Source organism: Coloeus monedula, assembly GCF_965178545.1.
Source record: "Coloeus monedula genome assembly, chromosome: 1".
In the NCBI taxonomy this organism is placed as follows: Eukaryota; Metazoa; Chordata; class Aves; order Passeriformes; family Corvidae; genus Coloeus; species Coloeus monedula.
In genome coordinates, this window is record NC_138781.1 from 106,184,608 (window position 1) to 106,207,976 (window position 23,369).

The following is a 23,369-nucleotide window of genomic DNA, read 5'->3' on the forward strand; positions in this document are numbered from 1 at the left end:
ACAGCCATCAATTTTGTTATGCACATTCCTATAATGCAAGTTAAGACTGAGTTCCAATCCTTATTTGAAACTTTTAGGCACTAACACAACTGAGATTCATAAAGACCCACCAAGGGAAATCTAGAAAAAAAAGTGCATGCCAATGATAGCAGTGCAAAAAGTCATCTTAAGCTTCAGACGCAGGCAAAACTTCCTCAAGACAGGAAACACGATGCCTTGTACAGATAAAAGTAACATAGTAAACAATTTACCAAATATAAACACTCAATTATTAGTTCACAGAGTTTAATGGAAGGTACTGCCACACATTTCATAAAACTGAAGCCATCTGTTCAAAACATCCACAATGGGAAAACACAGATGAGAAAGGAAACCCCAACATCAAAATGTTTCATTCATGGGTAGAACTGAGAGCAGAATTTAAAGAGCACTTTCTTTTTGGTGCCAACAGTCATAATATCATAGAATATCCTAAAGGGATCATCGAACTCCAACTCCTGGCCTTCCACAGCACACCCCAGGAGTCACACCACATGCCTGAGAGCATTATCCAAACACTTCTCAAACTCTAAAAGGCTTGGTGCTGTGACCACTTCCCTGGGAGCCTGTTCCAGTGCCCAACCATGCTCTGGGTAAAGGATCTTTTCCTAATATCCCACCTAAACTTCCTCTGACACAGTTTCATGCAATTTTCTCTGGCCCTGTCACCAGTCAGCACAGAGAAGAGATCGGTGTCTGCCCCCTCCTCCTTCCCTTATGAGGAAGTTGTAACTGCAATGAGGTCTCCTCTCAGCCTCCTCTTTTCCAGGCTGAACAGACTGTGGCTTCCCCTCAAGGCCCTTCATCATCTTCGTGTCCCTCCTCTGGATGCTCTCCCACAGTTCTCCATCCCTCTTACATTATGGCACACCTGCTCACAGGACTCATGGTGACGCTGTACAGAGCAGAGGGGGTCAATCCCTTCCCTTGCCCAGCTGGCGATGCTGTGCCTGATGCACCCCAGGACAGTACTGAGGGTGCTCTTGATTGTGCTGAAACTCAGACAGCACACTGCTTAGAACAGGTTAGAGAACACACTATAAGAAAAATGACCACATATCTATGGATTATAGTAACAGGAAATTAAATTATATATACAGTTTGGCTGAGTCCTAACTTCAGGCCAGTTGGCAGGACTGTTCTGGCACCCAGTGCATGTGGCGATTCTCCCTGTGCTCCTTCTCTTGGCAACAAAGAGTGAAATTTCTCCTGAGATATTGCTGAATGGGAAAGGGTGACACAGGAAAATTAAACTTATACTGCTGAACCATTTACTGCTTTGAAGAATCTATTTCAGATGCTTCATATAAGTTGTTGTTTCACGGTTGAGAAAGTTGTATCATATTGCAGGAGTCTAAAATTGGGCACTGTAAATACCTTTAACCTGTGATTTTATCACTAATTATGTAAAACTGGTTCTGTTAATTTAATACATTTACGGTAGTTTTTTTGGAGACAGATATCTCTGCAGTGTTCTACTAATTTCTTTTTCTTGTCTTGCTGAAGTTCTGGTTCAATTGTCTGCCACAGATGTTCTTCAGCAGAAATTTCACTGCATTTTATATTCACGTTCTTTCTTTTCCAGACATTTGCTTCTTCTTTTTTTTTTTTAATATCAAATACCTGCCCAGCTTGACATGAGTACATTTTGAAGATTAAGTCTGTCTTGAATGCTAGAAGAACTCCTTCAAGTTTGCTAGATTGTGATGCTGTTATGGATACTGCCTTGTCTCTTAGTAACACATTTTAAAAGAGCTTAAACTCATTGGACCTCACAAGTCCAAAATTATAGGAAAGCAGAATTAAGTTTCCTTATTTTAACATAGTTTATTATTCATTACTTATTATTCTCTTTATATATCAAATTAGTTTTGATTACTAATTTCTTAGATTTTACGTATTTGGTATCATAATCCCGTATTTCAAAATTAAAACAGTGAAACCCTTTAAACTAACTCCCAATTTTAATTCCCTCCTAGAATAACTCTTTCCCATTGAAAAGTAACTTTAATGGGCAGAAAAGCAGAAAAACAGCTATTTTCTAATAATCCAAACACTACAGTTGAACATTTTACCGTACATGCCCTGATAATTCTGATTGTTTTAACTCTGTGGATTTTCAAGTGTTATAAGAACAGGTAAGTTACATGATGACTGAGAAGCCTGTACTTACTAGGCTGACTGAGGAACTCATCCTCTAGAGTTCTGGCATACTTATTTCCCTTCAGAGTGCTTTTGTGCAAGCAAAATTTTTTTCACCAAGTTACTCATTATGGTTTGGGAAAATATAGAAAGGACTTTTACTGTTATCCATTTTAAGGAGTTTAGCATGTTTCTGTACTAATTTAATACATCCTCGTAGAAATCTTTTCAGGCTCCATTTTTACCATATGGTAAATACATTAAAAAACCCATTATACATACTCAATATTTCCTCATTGTGGTATTTTTGACATAATTATAGCTTCTATTAAAAATAGACAAAAATATGTTTAGCGTTTTCCCCCAAGTTAAAAGCAAACAAAAAAAATTCTCTTCTAAAGCCCCGTGCTCTTCCAAATGAATTAGAGCGAGCAAGGACAGAAGCGTTTTAAAGTCTGCTAAGCATTTCAAGACAGATATTAACAATGTAAACACAGTCTGAACGAAAATAAATTTCAAAGGTATAGTTAAGAACAGCCTATTCTGGATTTGAGTTTAAATTGATTTCAGCCTAGAACTGCAGTGCTACAGTATTTTGTACAGATCCATACATTACATCTTACCAGAAAGTGCAGTTCATACTACGTTCAGGAATCCAAATACTAATGTTACTTTTTAAACTTAGAATCAGTATTCATTATGAATGTGGGTGACACTGCAACAAAGAGAAAAAACCCCACAAAATTTAAATAAGCTTATACTTCTGGACACTGTATTAGCATTAAGAACACCCACCTACCTTTTCAGAGTGGGTAAGACAGGAGCACTATATATATGTGGACCTACAGATTTAATGACTTCCGGGTTGGTTGTATTTTTTTTTTTTTTTGGAAACTCAATTAGACTCAATTACAATTCCAAAGTAATTTTGAAAATATGCTTACTAAAAGTGTGCTGTGTAAATAAAGTCTATCAATAAAAGGTGAAAACTAAAGGTCCTACAACAAGTATGCAGACTCTTCTGCACAAAATGTCTAAATCTACAGCACACACACATGACCATTTCTGATACTTGGAATCTAAAGATCTGGCCTTACTGTAGAAGGACAATGCTAATTTTTATGGTCTAAGTTGGTAGCTAAAATAGACTCTGGACTTCAGTCCTCTGAATGGCATTTCACTGCTCTGCACCATCAGTTGGAGAGAAAAAGGTTTTCAAGGAATATGAATAAGAAGGGAACAATGCCAAGTTCCTAAGAATTTTCAAGCAGCAGTGAAACAAATTCATCCATAAAGGAAGTCACTGCTCTGTTAAAGAAAATTACTTAAAATCTTGCCCTTTTTAAAAAAGTGGTGAACTATTTTCATTTCAGTTAGGACATTAAAGGAACATGAAAGTTTCAGATTCTTACTAGGTGGGGGGGGCTTTTTTGTGTTCATTTTTTTTTTTCTTTGCACTGGCATGAAGTAGCAGGATATCAAAAATGTTCTTAATAAGTAAATTTTCAAGACGGACACAGAGTAGATGAAGAAAGAAGTGCCCCTAGGAAAAAAAAGGCATAACTCATAAAGAAAACAGAAATCAGAAAAAAACACCTGCAGGGACAATTCATGGACGATGGTTAGACAGAATCTCACAGTGTCTCAAAGAACAGAGGCCTGCAATGCATGAACAACATTACGAGCTCATGTAATCACAGACAATCATTCAAAGGCAATTAGCTCAGAAGAGTCCAGAGTACACTGGTAGTGCTTGCTCTGCTCCACAGGCCATAAACATGACATGCTAATATATGTGAGCATGTCAGAAAAGAGCAAAAGTCCTAACTCTAAATTGTTCCAGGAAGAACAGCAAGGTCAAGGGTATCACCAGTGCCTGAGGTTCCTGCCAAGGCAGGAAATGTGTTAATGAACTAGCAAGCAGCACACACCAGCTGAGTACCTCGAGTAAGGCAAGAAACCACACACAGCAGCATATTAGGCAATTAATTATATTTTGTCTCTAGCCAAATCTTCTGCATAACCATGAAGACTGCCTTAAAAGAAAAAATTACATGCCTGAACTCCAATTACGCATGAAGTGTAATTAAAAAAAGGAAAGAGAAGTTCCCTGCAATTCCCTCCACAGTCAAGAATACTGAAACTGAACTAATGTCAGATAAATGTAAGGACTATAGAGTAAACAAATGAACAGTCTTGCTACCTTTCAAAACTCATTGGATACGTCAACACAGATAAGAATCCATATTACAGATATGGGTTTTTTTCCTCATAGGAATTTCCTAATCCATTGTAAAGGGTTTTGTGCAAACTTGGTAATATAAAGTAATTCAAGCTCACTGTGAACTAGCCTGCTGTCCCAATCCACAGTGTTCAGGTGGGTAAGAAGCTTTCAGTTTCTATTCTGCACTTACTTTGATAGGCTCACTTACAATTTCTCCAACATGCCAGTCAAAAATTAAGAGTCACAAGAGCCAAGAGGTCAAACCACTGTTTACGTAGCATTTGGATGATCTAGGTAATACTGGAGTGGTTGCGTACTTACAGGTGGGATAGTGCCCAAAGTTTAATCCTAATTGTTAAATACAGATTTTTAACAGAAAGGAGGATATTCCAGTAATAGGTAGAGGACAAAGTTCTTTAATACACTTTACAGGACTTACTAAGATGAACTGATGAGATTTTCTCAAATCAGTTCTGGAATACAATGTCCAGACACTGTAGCATGTACAAAGAACCTTATCTGTAAAGAAAGACTGAACAAATTTCGTTTAATATAGAAGAGATTAACCTGAAACAAATACAAAATACTTTTTAAAATGCAGGAGACTATTGCAAAGAAGATACTGATCAGTTCAGTCAGAGAGAAGAGGAAATATTTACCTTAATTTGTAGCAAGAGAGAGTTCAGCTTGATACCAGGAAAAGGCTTACTTACAAGAATCACATAAGCACTGCAACAGGTTAATTCAGAGGATCAACAAAATCTTTAACACTGGAGGATTATCAAGTTGGAAAAATGTTTGTCAGGTAGAGCTTAAATACAGCTCTTTATTAGGGAGGTCCATCTGAAAGGTCTTTTCTAACCCTGTATTTTTATTATTTTAAGGGACACCTTATTTTACTCTAAGTCCAACCATGGCAATTCAAATGTCTTTGCCAAGCATACTTTGAATTTCATAATAGTGTATGCAGTATGTCAACCAAACGGAACTTTTCAACAATTAATCAAGAAAGCCCATCATCCTAAGCCTAATCATCATTGCTCCAACAACAAACCTGACCTTTCTTCTATTTTGATGGATGTAAGTTCAGGTTCAAGTTTATTATGAAGATAGTTATTTCAAATACTGACAAACACCTGAAATTTTCCAAGACCAAATTGCCCTGCAGACAGGAAGTTGTGTCCTGGCTTAAAACAGTCCAGACTGTCCTTCCTAGACTAAGGAGGATATGCAGGCTGTCATCATCATTGACAAGTTACAGCTGACATCTCAACCCAAATAGTGTCTCCTTTTAAATCCAGACTTCCTAACAGTACTGCATGAAACATATTCATCACCAAACTACAAAAAATAATTTGAAAATTTCAAAATTCAAATTAAAATTCTGCCCAACAGCAGAAATTTAAAAGTAGCTCCTAAACTTTTTACGGTCCTTAGTCTGTCAATAAAACCTTACCAATGCTGAGACTTTAAAAAATAGACAGAACTGCATTTACACATCCACACTGCTGCATAAGCAACATAACTGTGTAGTTCAGTGGCTGTCATGAATGACTAGTTTTATGGAAAATATACACTAGGTTTTATAGAAATATACATATTGGGGGTAGAAAACACCTAGGCACCTCAAATTAAGGAGCTCTTGAGATGGATCAGCAGCAGTGCTTCCAAGCTTGCCTATTAATTGTATTGCCTGACAACTTCCATTATAAGACCCTGCTATCAACTGCTTGTGACTTTGCCAAATGTTAGCTACTGTGCAGAAATGTTCCGTGCCGAGAGTCATGTCAGACTGAACTTTCTGGAAAATTTAGCCAAAACAGGTCATTTCTGTGAACAAAGAGAATATAGATTGCTTTGCCTGGTTTAACATACTCTGATGACATCATAAAATCAAACAAAAAGCTCACAAACACAATATAATCAAGTCTGAGCATCCATAGGCTTTAAGTCAAGATCTGGAAGTCTGCAGGGCAATGTAAACTTTAAGATAATGGGACCCATCTGCTATCCATGTGAAAATCTGCCAAAATTAGTCAATTTTCCAAGCATTTTCTTTTTGAAGTGGAGTCAAGAAGGATAAGAATGTTGCACCTGCTTGGTACATACTTGCTTTCCCTAGGTGGAATGCTTCAACCCATGAGAATTTCTGTATTCCCAAAACTGCAGTTCATTTGGGACCAGGGAAGTCTAGAAAAAACATATGCTCCCCATGTCTTCTGTGCAAGATTCAAACTTTGTGGACTTAGAAGTGGTATCACCAAAATGCAGAACAGGAGCAGGGGCTCCTACAAGAAAAGTTACTGGGTCTGCAGATTATTTGAAAAGAGTAGAGAGAACCTAGAAGTGGTAACTGTGGAAGACAGATCAGGCAGGAGTGATGTCAGCCAGAACTTGGTCAAAGAAAAAGACAGGCTGTTTCTGGAAGGAAACTGAGACAAATGGAAAAGTGAGTGGAAATGAATCTGATAAACTATGGACCTGAGACTGACAAGTATCTTGATAAGCAGTAAACATCAGCTCGGAAAGGTCCTGTGAGACAGAACTTATTTGTGGCAATCACAGACAACACAATGCTAGAGGAGGTTAGAGGAGTGGAAACAGAAAGTGTTTTGGTCATGCTGATGTGACAGTGCACAACACAAGAACCTTTCTGGTGGCTCGTGTCAAGCTGATGTAAGATCTAGCATGTCTCACAAGCTTATTTTAATCCAAATACAAGAACTAGTAAGACACACTCTTCTAAACTACAGATACCTGTGTGACTCTAATTCTCTCCACAACATTCTCCCTCATGAATCTGTTTTATGATGCAAGGTCCAATTAAATGACAATGCCCTGTTTTTCCCAGCAGGCTTCCTTCCTCATGCTAAGCACAAAACTGACTTCCTCTGGGAATGAACAAGTGTTATGCTGTAAAGTGTTACAGTGCGGATACTGCAACACGCGTATCAAACAACGAGGCTCGTGGAAAAGAAATAGATATGGACAGAATCTTGGCTGATGTTTCAGAGAGATGTTTATTTCTCCAGCCGCATGGCCGGGGCTCTGCCGAGGAACTGAGGCAATCACGGGACCCGAGGGTCCTTCTGCCCGCGCAGGGAACACAAACCAACCCATGGGAACGAGGCTGAGCAGGGGCAGGGAAACCCCGTGCCTGTGCCCTCAGGGCCCCTCTGCCAGGGCCACACGGCAGAGGGGAAGGGACTGCAACATTTCACCCATTTATTTTTAACAAAAAGAGATTTAAAACTTAACATTGAAAACAACTGGATAAATGCAACAAGAACAGTTTCAAAACAAAACAAGCCACCGTCCTGAGTCTTTAAATGTCCAAACAGATTCTCTGGAACATCTTAAGGCTGACAGAAGGGAGACAGGACTCTCCAAGCATACTTTGTGGGGAAACTGAGGCAGGAGAGGGTTTCTTCCATTTGTACTTGTTGGAACTATAAGCAACAACAGTTAATTTCTTCCCTCCCCCTCTTCATCCCCCACTCAGCATTGGAAAGGGATTTTTGGGGAAACAATTGGCAAAGACATGGTTTTATGAGGGAAACCATGGGTGAGAAAATGGATTGGGAATACACTGGGGGTAATAGGATATAGGGTAAAAGGGAAAGGTGGGATTAGGAAAGGGAGACTGCAGCGGGGGTTTATAATGGAGATATTGTCTAACGTGACTACGATTTTTAGCATATATACTGCCTTTTACAGGAACACCATCAGGCCCAGTGACCTGCGATGCCTGTAACCCTTTTCTACCTTGCACAATTTTGAATTCCACCACCTCTCCATCTCCCAAGTTTGGGATGCATTTTTCAGGATTATTCTTTTTAATAGTAGTTCTAGGAATGAATATGTCTTCTTGGTTGTCACATCTTGTTATAAAACCGTAATTTTGTTTAATATTATACCATTTTACTATTCCTAAAACCTTGGCTACAATGATTTTTTCCTTTTTCCGAGTGGCTGCTGTTTTCTGTCTTGCTGAGTTTTTGCTTTCTCTTTTGCTCACTCCCATGTTGGAACTGCCAGGGCTGCTGGGGCCATCGGGGCTGCTCGTGCCTGCGCGCTCTTCCCGGGGTTGCATTCGGGGCTGGCCATGCCGGGCCAGGCTGTGCTGTTCAGCTCCCCACGTGCTGCCGCCTCTGCTCTCAGCTGCGCTGCCTGGGGCCGCGCCCACATCTCGGCTGGGCCCCTGAGCGATGACCCCCCTGCGCCCTGCTCCAGCGCGCATCTCGGATGGGCGCGGCTCTGCTCCACCGTCACTGCTGCCAGCCACTGCCGCTGGCCACTGCCGGTGGCACTGCTCCTCTCACGGGGCTCGCTCCACCACGCGCTGCATGGGGCCGGGCGGGCACCACCGGGTCGCGCTGCTCCCGCCACACCTCACTCTGCTGCTGACAGTGCAGCTCGCATTGCTCCGCCCGTGGGAGGGAACTGCCTCGCTGCTGCTCGCAGAGGGCTCAGTCCACGTGGCCTGGGTCACACGGACTCTGAGACATGCTTCCCTTTGCCAGGACACAGCTGACATTGTTCAACAGTCCTGGTAATTAAATAATATTCATGAAAATATTCTTCCATTGGCATATATTTTGACTCAAAAATTAACTGTGTCCAAACGGTCTTCCAAAAGTCTTTGGTAAGAATTAAATCCCAAGAAACATAGCAAAAGTTCTTAAACAACCATGAAAGGAAATGTTTCAGTTCCTTTTGAGCTTGAATTAAGCTAAAATTTACAAATCGTTGTTCAAGAATCTTTTCAAGTATAAGATAAATGTCCGTATGTGGCTCTGAGAGCCAAGAGTCATTCCACAGTTCCTCCATAATTTAGAGGTGGAACAGCAAAACAAAAACAAGAAGAGAAATCCAGAGTTTACTCACAAATCAGTCACTGTCCTTAGGGATCGGGGATCGTTCTGCTCGCAATTCACCACCATTTGTTACAGTGGATACTGCAACACGTGTATCAGACAACGAGGCCCATGGAAAAGAAATAGATATGGACCGATTCTTGATAGATGTTTCAGAGATGTTTATTTCTCCAGCCACATGGCCGGGGCTCTGCTGAGGAACTGAGGCAATCACAGGACCCGAGGGTCCTTCTGCCCGCACAGGGGAACACAAAACAACCAATGGGGAATGAGGCTGAGCAGGGGCAGGGGAACCCCGTGCCTCCCCCCCAGGGCCCCTCTCCCAGGACCCCATGGCAGGGGGGGGAGACCCCAGCAGTAAAGGGTACTTGTTTTTAGGACTCTTGACTCCTCCCTTGCAAAGCTGTAGTGAATGAGTTAATCAACTGCAAAAGTCATTAAAGCAATCGAAAATTTCTTCAAAACAAAACAGAATGTGAAAAATACTCTCTCTTCTAATTTCATAGGATTTCAGTGTGAATTTAGGCAATTATTTAAAATCAAGCACTCATCTCAGATTTTTGGGGTGTGGTGTTTTTTGTTGGGTTTTTTGTTGGGTTTTTGTTGGTTTGGTTTTTTGTTATGTTTGTTTTGGAGGGTTTTTTTGTTTTTGTTTTGTGTCCCAGATGCTGGACTTGGCAGCCATGCCACTAATATCCAGGTATCATGAGCTCAATACTTAAAATGTAACATGTAATTCAAAGTGCTTACCAGAAAGCATGGAAAGTCTTAGGAGCCCTGAACTAGATAAATATAACCCACCTCAAAAAAATCCCAAACTACTCAACCCATACCACAGTTTAACAAACAGTTGATAATTAATCTATGAGATTCAGTTTCCAGGTGCCTATGCTACTAAAATCTCCTCTCAATTAGCTGCTATGCACATCAGTGTATTGGTATTTTTGAAATCCACATACATGGTGGTGGCAAGTGCTCTAAGAAGCCTCAGAACTACAAATCAGGCTCCAAAGCACTGTTTAAACAGTTCCTAGCACGATATCCCAGCCTTCCAGTCATGCAGGCCATGTGCCACCCTTCCTCATCATGTAAGTAGGATTACTGCACATATTTACCACCTTTCACCTGGGAAATCTGTGCAAACAGTGGTGTGCAAAGTCACAGAAGAGCTCATCCTAACCAAGTCAGCCCTGGCTCAGGCAAAAAGACGATGCCTGAGCATCAGACTGCCAGAATCAGAGCAATACAGAGAGCTTGTAAGGAGCTTCCTATCAAAGGGTAGCCAGGAGTGGATTCAGCAGTAGACCTGCTTTGGCTGCTTGTGCCAAAGCATAAAAACAAGTGCCTTTGCAGGCATCAACCAGGAAAACATGAAGAACAGTCTTCACATGTTTTAAGTGAGCACAAGCTCCGTGCTTCCAAAATTAGCGGTTATGAATGACCTAACACTTTGCTTTTGCTTTAAAAAAAAAAGTGAGAAAATGTCATTAACTTCAATATATGGATGGGAAAGTAACTTAGGGAGAGCTTATCACTGCCCTGAGTATTCACAGCAGCATACTGGCAGTCTTCTGCTAGAGATGTGCTGCCTCTCAGGCACTTGTTCCTCATGCTTATGTTCACTTGGCTTTTCAGATGAGAACAATTGTAGTTATTTCTGTTCATGAAAGTTAAGTTTTTCATGCAAAAATGATTAAAGAAAGACTTCAAGGATGTTAAGTTGTTAACTGACATGTGAGTTATGACAGCCTATATAAACTTTTTCTAAAGCAATCTTTGGGAATTGTTAAAACACATTTCCAACACTTGACAAAAATAGCTTTCAGACCAGTGATATTTGCTAAAATACATGCAAATCTACTGCATTAATATTATGAAACAAAGAATCCAAACACAAGAATTCTTTGACATCTTAGACACAAAAATATGAGATTCCCAGTCCACAGCAAAAATCCAATAGTCTGCCTTGAAAACCCTATCTGCAACTTAATCGATAGAACTACCAATTGGTGATATCAGGTCAGATCCCGGGATCTGACAATTTTATTTCCTCTTCTCTCTTCACTTACTTTCCTGCAGAGATTTCCACAGCTTTGTAAAGCAAATGCATGCAATGCTTTGTGAAGTCTAAACACTTAACAAAACATTACACAAGCATTCAGAATGACAAGTAACCTTAATTTAAAGCAGACCTCGAGCTACAGCACACCAAAAAATATATTTGGCTTTTACAACAGCATGATTTATCATTTGAAAAAAAAGATTTAAAAATTGGGTGTTTTGCTAGGTCAGGAGCTAATTTTCAGTGATACTAAAGTGTACTGCTCTATCACTCATTTCCATTTGCCTTCTTCCATCCTCATGTGAGTTCACATTTTACTGAAGAAGCTCTGAACCCTGAGACCTACAAATGAGTTCTCTAAAGTGGGGACTTATTTGCAGCTGCATAAACATATCTGCACTGCTTTTCCTACACTTCACAGAAATTTTCCATGTTTCAAATAAAAAAGGCAAACAAGGCACAGTACATGGAAACAGCCTTGATGTTCAAAAATGGTTAGCAGAAAGACACTTAGGAACACAAAACATGGGTCTGATTTGTCTCTGTTTTTTGGTAAAAGAGAAGACACATTAGAAATAAAGACAAAACCTACTTTTCGTAGGAAATCTGGTAAAAATTGGCAGTGTTTTTGGATGGTTTCCTATACCTGCAGAAGATGGATAAAGCAACCACTGGCTAACCCTTGCATTGAGGCTTTACAGTGCTCTTCATAGAAGCAAGTCATAACAGTGACTTAAATATATTTTTTATTAGGTAACATTCTAATATACTTGGCCATCAGCTCTCAGTGTACCACTGTCAAGGTTCAGTGTACCCTGTAAAACAACAATCAATCCTCTCTCTTTTTTGTTAGAAACTGGCTATGCAAAAAAACTTGGACTAAAAATTAGAAGATCTAGTATTTTTTAATCCAGAGTTATTTTCTTTAAACACGTTCTAAGAGCAAGGAATGCTTGCATTCATTCCAAGTCACATTAATAAAAACATTAAAGTAGAACAGATTTCCCTCACCCGGGATAAGTAATTGAGGATCACAAGGTCAGGAGTTCATGACTTAAATCCTCTTTTGGATGCAAAGACCAACAATTCATCATGTTTCCTTCTTAACTCCTTACTATTCCCTTATGGAATTCACAGTCTAAGCAAGAAAGAACTTTGGCTCTCATGAAAATAAATCTGTCCCATTAAAAAATACACATTAACCCCAGCTATTAACTTGGAGGACTATTAGCAACTTCTCCTTTGCAAAATATGACCATAAAGTTTGTAATTATTCAGTCTTTATATAAATTACTGCTTTTCTAAGCAACACTGTAAGACTATGAAGATGAACCTGTCAGAGTAGAAATGTGTACCAAAGATAATTTTATTTCCTATTGAAAAGGAGTATTAGCCACGACTGATACCATAGTTTTAAAAACTGACAAAAACACAGCACTTGACATACCATATATTTATGCAGGGCCTGCAAACACACACCATTTCCCAAAAAAGCAAACCCTAGCTTTAATAACATTCATTTTCATACTATTTCCACGAGCCACTTTTCCAAAATGTGATAAAGGACTGGTACCTGAGAAGAGTCCTTCCTAAGCAGAAAATTTACCATCATGCTGCTAACTGGACATGGCTCCTAGTTTTATTTTCAAAACTCAAAGTCAGTAACAGTACCAATACTAGCTTTCTCAGGGAATTAATGGAAGGATACCACCCCAGTTTCACACAGTGTGCAAATGCACAGCCATTCATTAAAAGTTACAATACTAATTTGTCGCAGAACTGAATATTCTCGGGTGGTCAGAAAGCTTTTTTTTTCAGTAAAACATTAAAGTTTGATCACAGACCAGTACTCCCAAACAATGGTGTATGTCATGTAGTGCAATGCAAGCCCATCTTCTAGCTGGTACATGGCTTACCATAGGCTAGTGCCTCTCTTAAGGGGCAGTTTTGATGGTCAGCCCTTCACACAGTGCATCATCTCACAAAAAACCAGTTATGAAATCCTGATACAGATGACCTACTGCCATTTTTGGTTGTTACCCCCACACCCCAGCCCAGACACTTGCATACAAGAGTTATTAATTATTATCAAAGCATGGGAGTAATTTTGTTGCTAACAGCCCATCTTGAGCTGTCTCACGGAACCCGGGGTAGAAGGCAGAGCAGTTAAGAAGAGCCATTTAGAGCATGAGTTTCATAGAGGGATTCTCAACAGTCCTTAGTCACTGCTGTTTGATGGACTGCCTTGGGTCTCCCATGACCTTTTATAAATCCTCTTACTACCTACCCATACGCATTATTCCCTCCAAGGCTGTTGCAATCCTTAAGCCTTCAGTTTTGCATCACTGGTGCTGAGTGCACTGGAACATAAAACTGTTTCAGAGCCTTCTTGCCATATTTAAGCTATTCTTATAACAGACCTACTTCCCCTTCAGCTCCAAGACTGCCTTCAAGCTCCCTAAGAATCAATCATGCCAGTTGTCTCGCAGCAGTGAATGCCAGAAGATCCTAGAGATAGGAAACCTGGTTCTGGAAATCCCTTTTTATACCCCTGAGGTGGGCTGTAATAGTGGAGAAAGTGAAGTAAAAGGTATGGGAGTGTATTTAAAAGAAGGGGGTGTACACACACACATGCACACACACACAGAAAAAGAACAACACCCTGCAGCTATGATAAGACACTGCTAAGATTTTGGGAAACTACATTTAACTGTCATTTAGTCTGGAAGGGAGAACCGATCCACAGTCTGAATTCCCACAGTGCTGGTTACAGCGCTACCCTTGTTGCGAAAAACACGCTGCTCAGCTGCATACGACAGGAGGGAGAAGCTGGGTAACACCACCTGCATTCACTGGCATGGATTTTAATGAAGAAAAGCATTATAAACTGCACCTTTTTGCACGTTTACAAACAGGTTTCAGCATATGCTATTCTCCCGAAGGTCCTGAGTAGGCAGGATTTAATCCAACTGGTTGATTAAAGAGATTAGTTCACTTAGTCATTACAATGAGTGTCACATTTCTAGCGAGCACAAGAAACGGCCCAGGCTGTAGCAGAAAACAGAGTTCACTTTACCAATACCAGTGAAGATGATTTTCTCTCAACTGCAATGAACTCAAGGGTTGCCAACCCGGATTTTTAAAACACCATTTTTAGGCAGAAGAGACTTTTCTGCTTGCAGTTCACCTCCTTCTCATTATGTGAAGAAACAGGAACAAAGCACATACTTAGCAATATCCTTGGAAAAAGGCAAGACTGACTTTTTCTGGTTTTAATATTACCTACGTGGCTCTCATTTCATTCCTCTACTATCATTTATTTACTGTGAATTTTGTGTCTTTCCAAGATCAAAAAAAGAAGCACCCCTCAACCAAATGAAGAAGCACTGCTGTCTCTTACAACCCCAGGTGCTCCTTGGACATCTTCCTTTACCCCACTTCTCCTGGTCCCAGCCACCCATGCTAAATATGCACTTGGGGATACTGCTAGAGCCACATGATGAGAAATCAGCAAGTGGGAACTATTTCACTGCTGCTACCCCAGTGAAGCTGAAGACAGCTATTACAAATAATTGTAAAGGGGATTTTATGTTTTAAATTGTATAATATCTACCTTATGAAGGCGTTTTTACTGAAGATTGACAAGTGTGGGAAGTGCGAATAGTGCAAGTGTTCACAAATTACAAGGATCCAAAAAAAGTTGAAATGCATGTGTTATAATATTGGGGAGAGGAGAAGAAAGTGGAGGTGTCATAAAAAAAGGAAAAAAAGGGAGGCATTTTGTGAAAAATTTACCTAGAAAAATTAAAATGGTACCATTTCTTCATCCACTTTCACACTTTGCTGAACCGCACCTGCAGCATTTTTCATGTATTTATTTGAATGTTCATTCTATAGACATCAAGTCTTTAAAAATACCTTTTCGTAACAAGCACTAACAGCAAGTTCATAATTACATAAGACAAATACAGCACTCTCGTAACACATACAGTTTATCTAACAAATTTATCTGAGGCCCATAGCCACATAATTAAATTAAAGATTAATTCGCCTACCTCACTCTTTCTTTAGAAAGTATAAAATCCTAGGAAATTCTAAACATACAGCTATTATTAAAATATATGACTCAACATTAATGAGAAATACAACCAGACTGACTGCTTTAGTACTGTCATAATAGAAAAACACCAAAACACAACATTTTTAGGAACAGTGCATATAATCCTCTAAAAGGTAAAGCTTCTGCAAACTTTGATGGATTACTCAAATCATCCCGTGTAGCTAATTCTAATGATCTGTCTTACAGCCTCTTATGCTCTAATACTGTAGCCTGCTCACGAGACTACCAAAATGGCTTACTAAATACAAACATTCAAACACAGGCGAAGGAGTGCCAAGGAAGCTGCAGAGCTCAGTAAACCCCTGCTTTACCTCCAGCAAAGGGCGATGTGGATTTGCAAAAGGCACTCTTCCAAAAAAAGATTAGAAAGCAGAGTCTGGAGCTGAGAAGTTCCTCTGCAGGGAAACTGAAATAAAATAAAAAAAAAAGAAAACAGGATGATGTATACTGATTGTAAAAAACCCCAATAGATTTTACATGGAAGAAGAGGGCTGCCAAGGGAAGCTGGTTTGATCTCTCCGACCCAGAAGTGAGACAAGCAGACTTGTAGGTATGTTCACGGTTTTAAAAAGACATTCTCCAGGATTTTTTTTTTTCTTTGTAACAGGCAATGCAGTGCCTTAGAAAGACTCTTCAGTCAGGGGTTAGGAATCCTCTTTCTTCTACAAGGAACATAGTCTCAAAAATCTGGACGCACGACAGACATGTTAAGAGTTGCAGTTTATAGATCCAGCATTTTAACTCAGGAAGAATTGACCGATCCCTCTGGAACCAAATGGATGACTGGAGCTCATGAGGGAATGATTAACAAAAAGGAAGGGGAAAGGACATGAGCTCAGTGACTGTGACACAGATAACCTAAACCAGATTTCTTAACGTTAGTCAGTATTTTTTTGTCCTTCAAAAATGATGCAGCTAGATGGCCTTTTAAGGATTTTACTGCATTTTTAAACAGAAATTTGTTTACTATATCCAATATATTTCCACATATACATCTTTTACAGATATACAAACTGAATTTATCAGTACCACAGGCAAAAGAATACTCCAACTCTAAATCAAGACCACTCCCACCTAATAAAAATATTTTCACTTCTTACACTAAAGTCCTGACTTATGTCTAAAAGAATCTTAAAGACACAGAGATTTCAAAATAGACCCAAAGTCTTTGTTTACTTACTCCAACTCATCCTCTCCAAAGGAATAGCCTAAGAAAGTGATGGAGAACTTTATAGATGCTGTCAAATAGCTATATATAAAAACATTTTCTACTTAGTGACAGACATGCTGCAGGAGTATGTAGTTTAGACTTTTATTCCCCAAAGTTCTCAGCAGCTGACCAGATTTCCTCCCCATGCAACACCATATAAGAAAGGATAACATGTCCAAAAACTTATTTTTGGACACGGCAAGACTCCATAAAGTAAAAAGTGTCCATAGTCACTTTGTTGTACAGTAACAAAGTGGGGAATCATTGTATTTGCCCTTAACTCTTTGGTAACATACTCTGTAAGTGACGAAAGACATAACATCGTAGGCCAATTAAAAGGATTTGCTTACTAAGTCTGGAAAGTGAATCTTGCCAGACTCAGCTGCCAGTATTTTGTACAGAAATCTTTTTGACTCCACCCAGAAGCAATATTAGTCTTTGAATGTTGCCAATACCACTGAAACATTGTGGTTTGAAAACCACAAAGTTTTAAATGCAAAATATGTAACAGATGAAGCAACCAGCCCGTTTCTTAAGCAATTACTTTTTGTGTAGTATACACCTACTGAACTTGGGAATGGTTACTTATCTGTTACAAATACCATGAATCAGTGCTGTCCAACAATTAGAGGTTACGTATGTTGCACAGGGTCAAAATAAAAACATCAAAGGGCAATAAAGTCATATTTTGATGCTAGTAAAGAAAGTACGTAATTTCATATTAAAGGCTGAAGTGTTATGGCCCATCTACAGAAACCACACAGCTTCCAAAGACTACAGATACAAGTGCCTATAAGTGACTGCAGCAATTACATCTTATTTTCTGCACCTTTCAGTTTTGCATGCAACACCAAACATTGATTAAAAACCCCACTATTTGATAAGTGCACCAACTGCTGGCCAAGTTTTAATGCATCCACAAGTGTCCACCATTCCCTTCCCCCACGTACAAAGCAGCAGCCCCTTCTACAAAACAAGTAACCAAGTATATGTACCAAGGTGCTTCACAGAGAAGTCAATTGTCCCAAAATTCAAGTATCAATTGCTTTGCTGAGTTCCTACATCTTGTCATTTTTTCTAGGACACTGCATGTCAGACAGTTGGACAGGGCATTTTCTATTACCATACGTGTTCTTGAATGCAGTCTTAGGTTGCCCTGCAGGGAGAACCCTGCAGGGTTCTTCAAAGGTTTTTCAAAACTCTCAGCAAAAAAAGCAAAACAAACAACATGCTCAAAGAAAACAAAACAAACAATATCAAGTCATTCCCCCCCTTTCTGATCATACAGAAAAAAACCCCACACTCTTGCATTCTTCCAAAGGTGGTTCAGCTTTTGTAATACATTGGGTTGTAGAAGAAAAGCAATGCTCTGACCATAAAACACACAAATCTTTATGTACACAACAGTTTGCCCACTTCCAACTATCCCAATAGGTCTAATGTAAGTTCTCTTCCCACAAACTTGCTTTACACTGTGTAATTAACAGGATGAACAAAGGAAAAGAATATCCATCTCAGTCACCAAGAAAGAAAGAATACTTTATTTGTACTCTGTTCCATAACCACACTGCATAAAATAGTGCTTTTTCAGCAGTGAAGGTCAGTAGAATGTATTATATTTGTGTTTAGATGAAAGGGCAATCCCATCATTAACACTTACAATACAAGTAGTGATTTGGGTAATGGAAGTTCATAAATCTACCACATTTAACAACATAAAACTAGGCTATTGAGCTTCAAAAATTTTCTTGAATGAGACAGTGTCAAGAAGGCAAAATAAGTATTATGGAAAGGTAAGGTGATCTGCTAGTTGTTGAGTAACACAGTAGTTTTAAGATCTAACACTGTGATTTTCTGGAGAATTGCTGGTTTAGCTCTTAAACTTGCATGACTGCAAATGAAAAGCTGTACACACGAGCCTGTACTCTACAGGATGCAGCCTAAGCTCACATACAAGTTATCTCATATTAGAAAATATTCTCCTGTTTTAGTTGAGTTGGGCTTGATGCATGCTCCCTGTAAGACCAGTATGAATACAGAGATCATATAGCTCTTTTCCCTGGTAGTATTTTAACAGCCTTTATGGAATGAGAAGCTAAAAATCCTTCTCCTGATTCTCATACAGTAACAATTTATTCTGGTCCTATAACTAGCTCTGCAGAGACTTCCATCTTGAGCTCTCAAATTTATTTGAAAAAAGACTTCAAATAACTAAAATCAAGATGCAAAGATAAAGAAGCAGATGTCTATAAGCACAATGGTGTATCCCTTCAATTTGTATTACTTTTAAAATGCATTCTATCCTAAATAGCTCAGGAAGGTAGAGCCATTAAGTTGGCCTTTTAGCCCACTTCTGAGATACAGGAAATGCCCTCATTTAAATGTTTATTACCCATTTTCCAGTTCTCAAATCTTCTAACTGGAATACAGTGCAGACAGAGCATATTTTCATCCTTACTTGAGTGAGGGACACCTGAAGTAGTTTTAAACAATTGAAGGTCAGATATCAGTAGTCCTGTGAAAAGTGTGTACAGACTACATTTACCTGTTTCCCATAAACTGCTGCTTGTTTTCCTATCTTATTTCCTTCTTCTAGCTATTTATGAACTTTAGTAATACTGACTGGTTTTAAGAGTTTGATATATGATGAGAGCTTCACAGTACACCAAGGAAACACAGAAGACAGAGCAAATACCTGACAATTTTGGTCAAGTGAAAAAGATCTCAAGAAACTGATGTGTGATTCTGAGTTCAGGCAGATGACATGAAATGAACCCATCCCTGTGCTGGTTTACAAACCGACACTACTACTCTGAAATAACTGTTCACTCACATTATCAAGTCAGACTACTGTAAGAAATTTTCCTATCATGGTATTTTGGAAAAGGTTATTTCAGATACCAAAAGGTAGTTCTATCTACCTTCTTTAATTAGCACAGTGTTAAATCTGCAGCAAACTTTCCAGTGTATTAGTGATTTTTCTTTCCAGTTATTTGGTTATCAGTACCTCATTACTAACATTCTGTACTTCTTTCTTTGCCTTGTGCTGATAGGTTTCACTGGATGCCTGACACTGTCTCTCTGCTTCCAACTGGAATACAACAGACAGACCCTGACTTTGTATGCAAATTTAGGAAAGACTCAGGCAGTGCAGTGCCTAGAACAAGAGTCCTGGCATTCATGCTGGGGCTAACAAAAAGCCTCACCATTCAAAAACTGCAATAGTCTTTGGATGACATTTTGGACAACTGAAACTCCAACCCTGCCATGTAAGTTTTCTCAGCAGCTCAGGATCTTCACAAATACTGCGTTTACCTGCTGGTGAGAGGGTGGAGAGGAGAAGAAATATTTCTCCCAATTAAATGTCTCTCAGAAGTTCATAAAATCTGAAATCGCAGATGATGTAATTTTGACCTTCTGTTTCTGAGCTGCCTCACTGGAAACAAAAGCTAAGAATATAAGTCTGAGCACGTTCATTTTAACTAATTAAAACCCAGGTCAGCAGCACTCGGCTGGCTCCCCTTCTCTTGGTGCGTGCTGCCACCACGAGGATTAACGACAAAATGCAAAGAATACCGGAATTCCTCCAGAACACCCGGTGAAAAGCAACACTCAACTGCAAACCTTTCTCTGGTCAGTCCCATTTCTGGGTTTGTTACCCCATTCCAGCCTATCACTCTTAGTCCCCTCTGAAAGCCTTGAAAGGGTGAAAGTAGGGAGAAGTCAGGGACAAGTCGAGCAGGGAAACTCTCCAAACAGGCTATGTCCTAAGCTGAGAGTCTTCAGCTGAGATTCCACACCACTCTCATTCCTCCTGCCACGTTTACACACAATTTATGCATCCAAGTTTTATTGAAAGATAAGGCCTCCTCCTAATCCTCTTAGTGGTCCATACAACCATAAAAATTTTGGTAAAGAGTCCAATATTCCTAGAGACAGTAGCACTACTTCATTAACATCACCATTAAAATGTCATGCATGCTGTTTTGATAAACAAATCTGTTCACAAATTTACAACAACAACAACGAAGTCACAAGCAGTCAATTAGTCATTACTTTTCTCAAAATATAACAGGACAACCACATCTTAGTTTTTTTAAGATCAGAAGAACAAAGCACTGGTAATTTTACAGATTATCAAGGTAGACAGACTTCTTTAAATTCTTCAGCTACAACTTTTGGTAGCAGAATAAGCCTGCATCAGAACATTTATATTTATAGTGCTGGTAAGTTGATACACACAAAACTGTAGTAGTTGAGGATGTGTGGTCCCCTGAGAAGACAAGAACTTGCCATGACACTATTCATTTGCTCATAAAAATACCAAGGCAGATTGCTGCTTTCCCAACATCTTTAAGGAAACATGACATCCCCTAAATATTAGTATTTAAACCTTCCTAATCCAAGTATCAGTTATAATATGCTATGCCTTCTGCATCAGAAAATGGAAAGGTTTCTCAGCTTTTCTTTTTCTCCCAAAACTTGACATCCCTTTTTCAGTTTGAATCAGCTCTTTCTCAAAATTCAAAGTAAAATCACGTTTAAAGAAAACTATTTAGGGTGATTTCAAGAAGTTAGAAACACCCACCTGGAGACCTGCAAGTTTATTATTATTTACTCATTATGAATGAGTTTCAAATGACTGATACCTGCAGTTAATATGCATGCCAGTACTGTAAGTGTGCACATCACATTGCTCAAAAAGAAAGAGGATGGACCTATGGGAACACTTCTACTCGAGCTTTCCTCAAGCTCAACATGTTTGTGTATACAGAAGTAAAGCCATGTGTCTTGAAAAGTGATGTGATTTTAGAATCATATACATCTACCACATCTTGGCTAAGATTTATTACAACACAAAGTTTAACAGATGGGAATCTTACTATCTCTAAAGAATGGATAATTCCTTCAGTGAGTTCCATTGCTTCCATGAGGTTTAAATCAGGATATCAGATGGGGAAGGCCAGTCAGCAGAAGAGTTTGTCTGTTTGATCAACTTATTTTCTGGATGATTAAAGGTGATCTCACCTACGTCTGATGCATTCAGCAGTGCAAAAGTGAGAGGAAAGCTCAAGAGATGAAAGGCAAACAGCTTGCAAAAGAAGAATCAGATGCACCTTGAATCAACACCAATGTTGTCTAAGACAAAGTTGGTTAGACTTACTGCTTTTACAAGAAATAGGGTAATGCAGTTATAACCCTGAGTAACACTGGATACCGCCACCACTCAAACCATTTCCACTAAATCAAGGACAATCACTAATCATTCTTCCTTCCCATATGGCTTCAGGAACAGCAGTTGTAGAAAACATGAAGGGTGCATGAACTGGTTTCAAAGCTCTCAATGTCTTCAGTACCTACCTTTAACCAGAGAAGATTCTCCTTAAAAGAGGTTGCTAAAAAATGGCCAAGTTGGAGAAACTGTGAGACAGGAGGGAAATAACTGAATTGCCTGGCTACCTGCTACCCAAGCATTAATTTGGAAATGTATGTATTTCATCCCAAATGTGGTGTAACCTGGAGGGGGGCATGGTGGGAGTAGGAAGAAGAGTAAATCACAAGCTGTAATAAACTTTGACAAATATCTTCAGAGCTGCTGTTTCCATGTCTACAGTGGACCAGTTATCACTGTTTAACTACAAAGCCTGAATGCAACCTGTGGAATAGATCTTCACTAAGACTATTCACAGTGGTCTTTGCAATTACTGTTTTGGTGGCAATGGGTTTATCTGGGACTTGAGATGCAAGAAACAGTCTTCCTCATATAATGTCACAAAATAGCTTAAGAAATATTTAAAGGAGTTAACAGTCAACATGTGAGTATTGCACAGTGAGATACCATCCAACATTAGGTCCTAGATCTTTGTCTTCACATCCCTGTGTCCATGACTACTGCACCTGCCTTTTTGGGGTAAACCCACAGTGTTCCATCATCTGCATCTACCATAATATGGTGTGATGAATGAGTGCCAATCCAGTGCACCTCACTCCATCAAAGTGCTCTTAAAGACCACTTGGCCTCCCAAAAGGAACTATTTCCTACCATTAGTGGGGAGAACGCCTTGCAGAAGTTTTAACTTACATTTGGCAGAAGATGACTGAAAATATACAGGGCTGAAAAATAAACAACCATAAACAAAAGCTGACTTTTGCATATTCTCATTCATAGGCAAGATGTGGAAACTGATAAAGAACATCTACTAAGCCATGTGAAGGTTGAATCTCTTTACTAAAGAGCCATTAGGAAGCTGAGAATTTTCTTCAGTTCGAAATAAAAACAATGGTTACCATTATAAAAACGTTAGACCAGCCTCTGTCTTGTACAGAAGCGTCATCAGAATACGGTATTTCACGAGCTGATCTTGAAATTAACTACCACGCACCCCCCAAGTTTAAAAAAAAATTAAAATCAATGCTGCCTTCATAATAAAATTAACACAAGTTTTCTATCCCAGTTTACTTCTGATTCTCCAAATTGCAAAGACAGCATTAACTGTTCTAATTATGCTGTGGTATAAGCCATGGCTGTTTAGCTACAGAATCCTGCTTCATTCAGTGCAAAGCAAATGGTGAGTAAACAGCAAATAGAGGTGGTACAATGGTACTTATAAACTGGTGAAACTGGTGTAAGAAGACATTTGGCACAGCCAAGAGGCTGCTACTGTTTTCTTTGAGAAATAAGAACTGTATCCTCT

The 23,369-nt window shown here is 39.3% G+C and overlaps 1 protein-coding gene across 1 annotated transcript in view; it reads right to left on the bottom strand.

Annotated features, from left to right (window-relative positions):
• Window positions 1-23,369, bottom strand: part of GNAL (G protein subunit alpha L) — a gene marked incomplete at its 5' end in the record, with an annotated part of 184,217 nt that overhangs the window by 143,277 nt on the left and 17,571 nt on the right. The window lies entirely within an intron of this gene.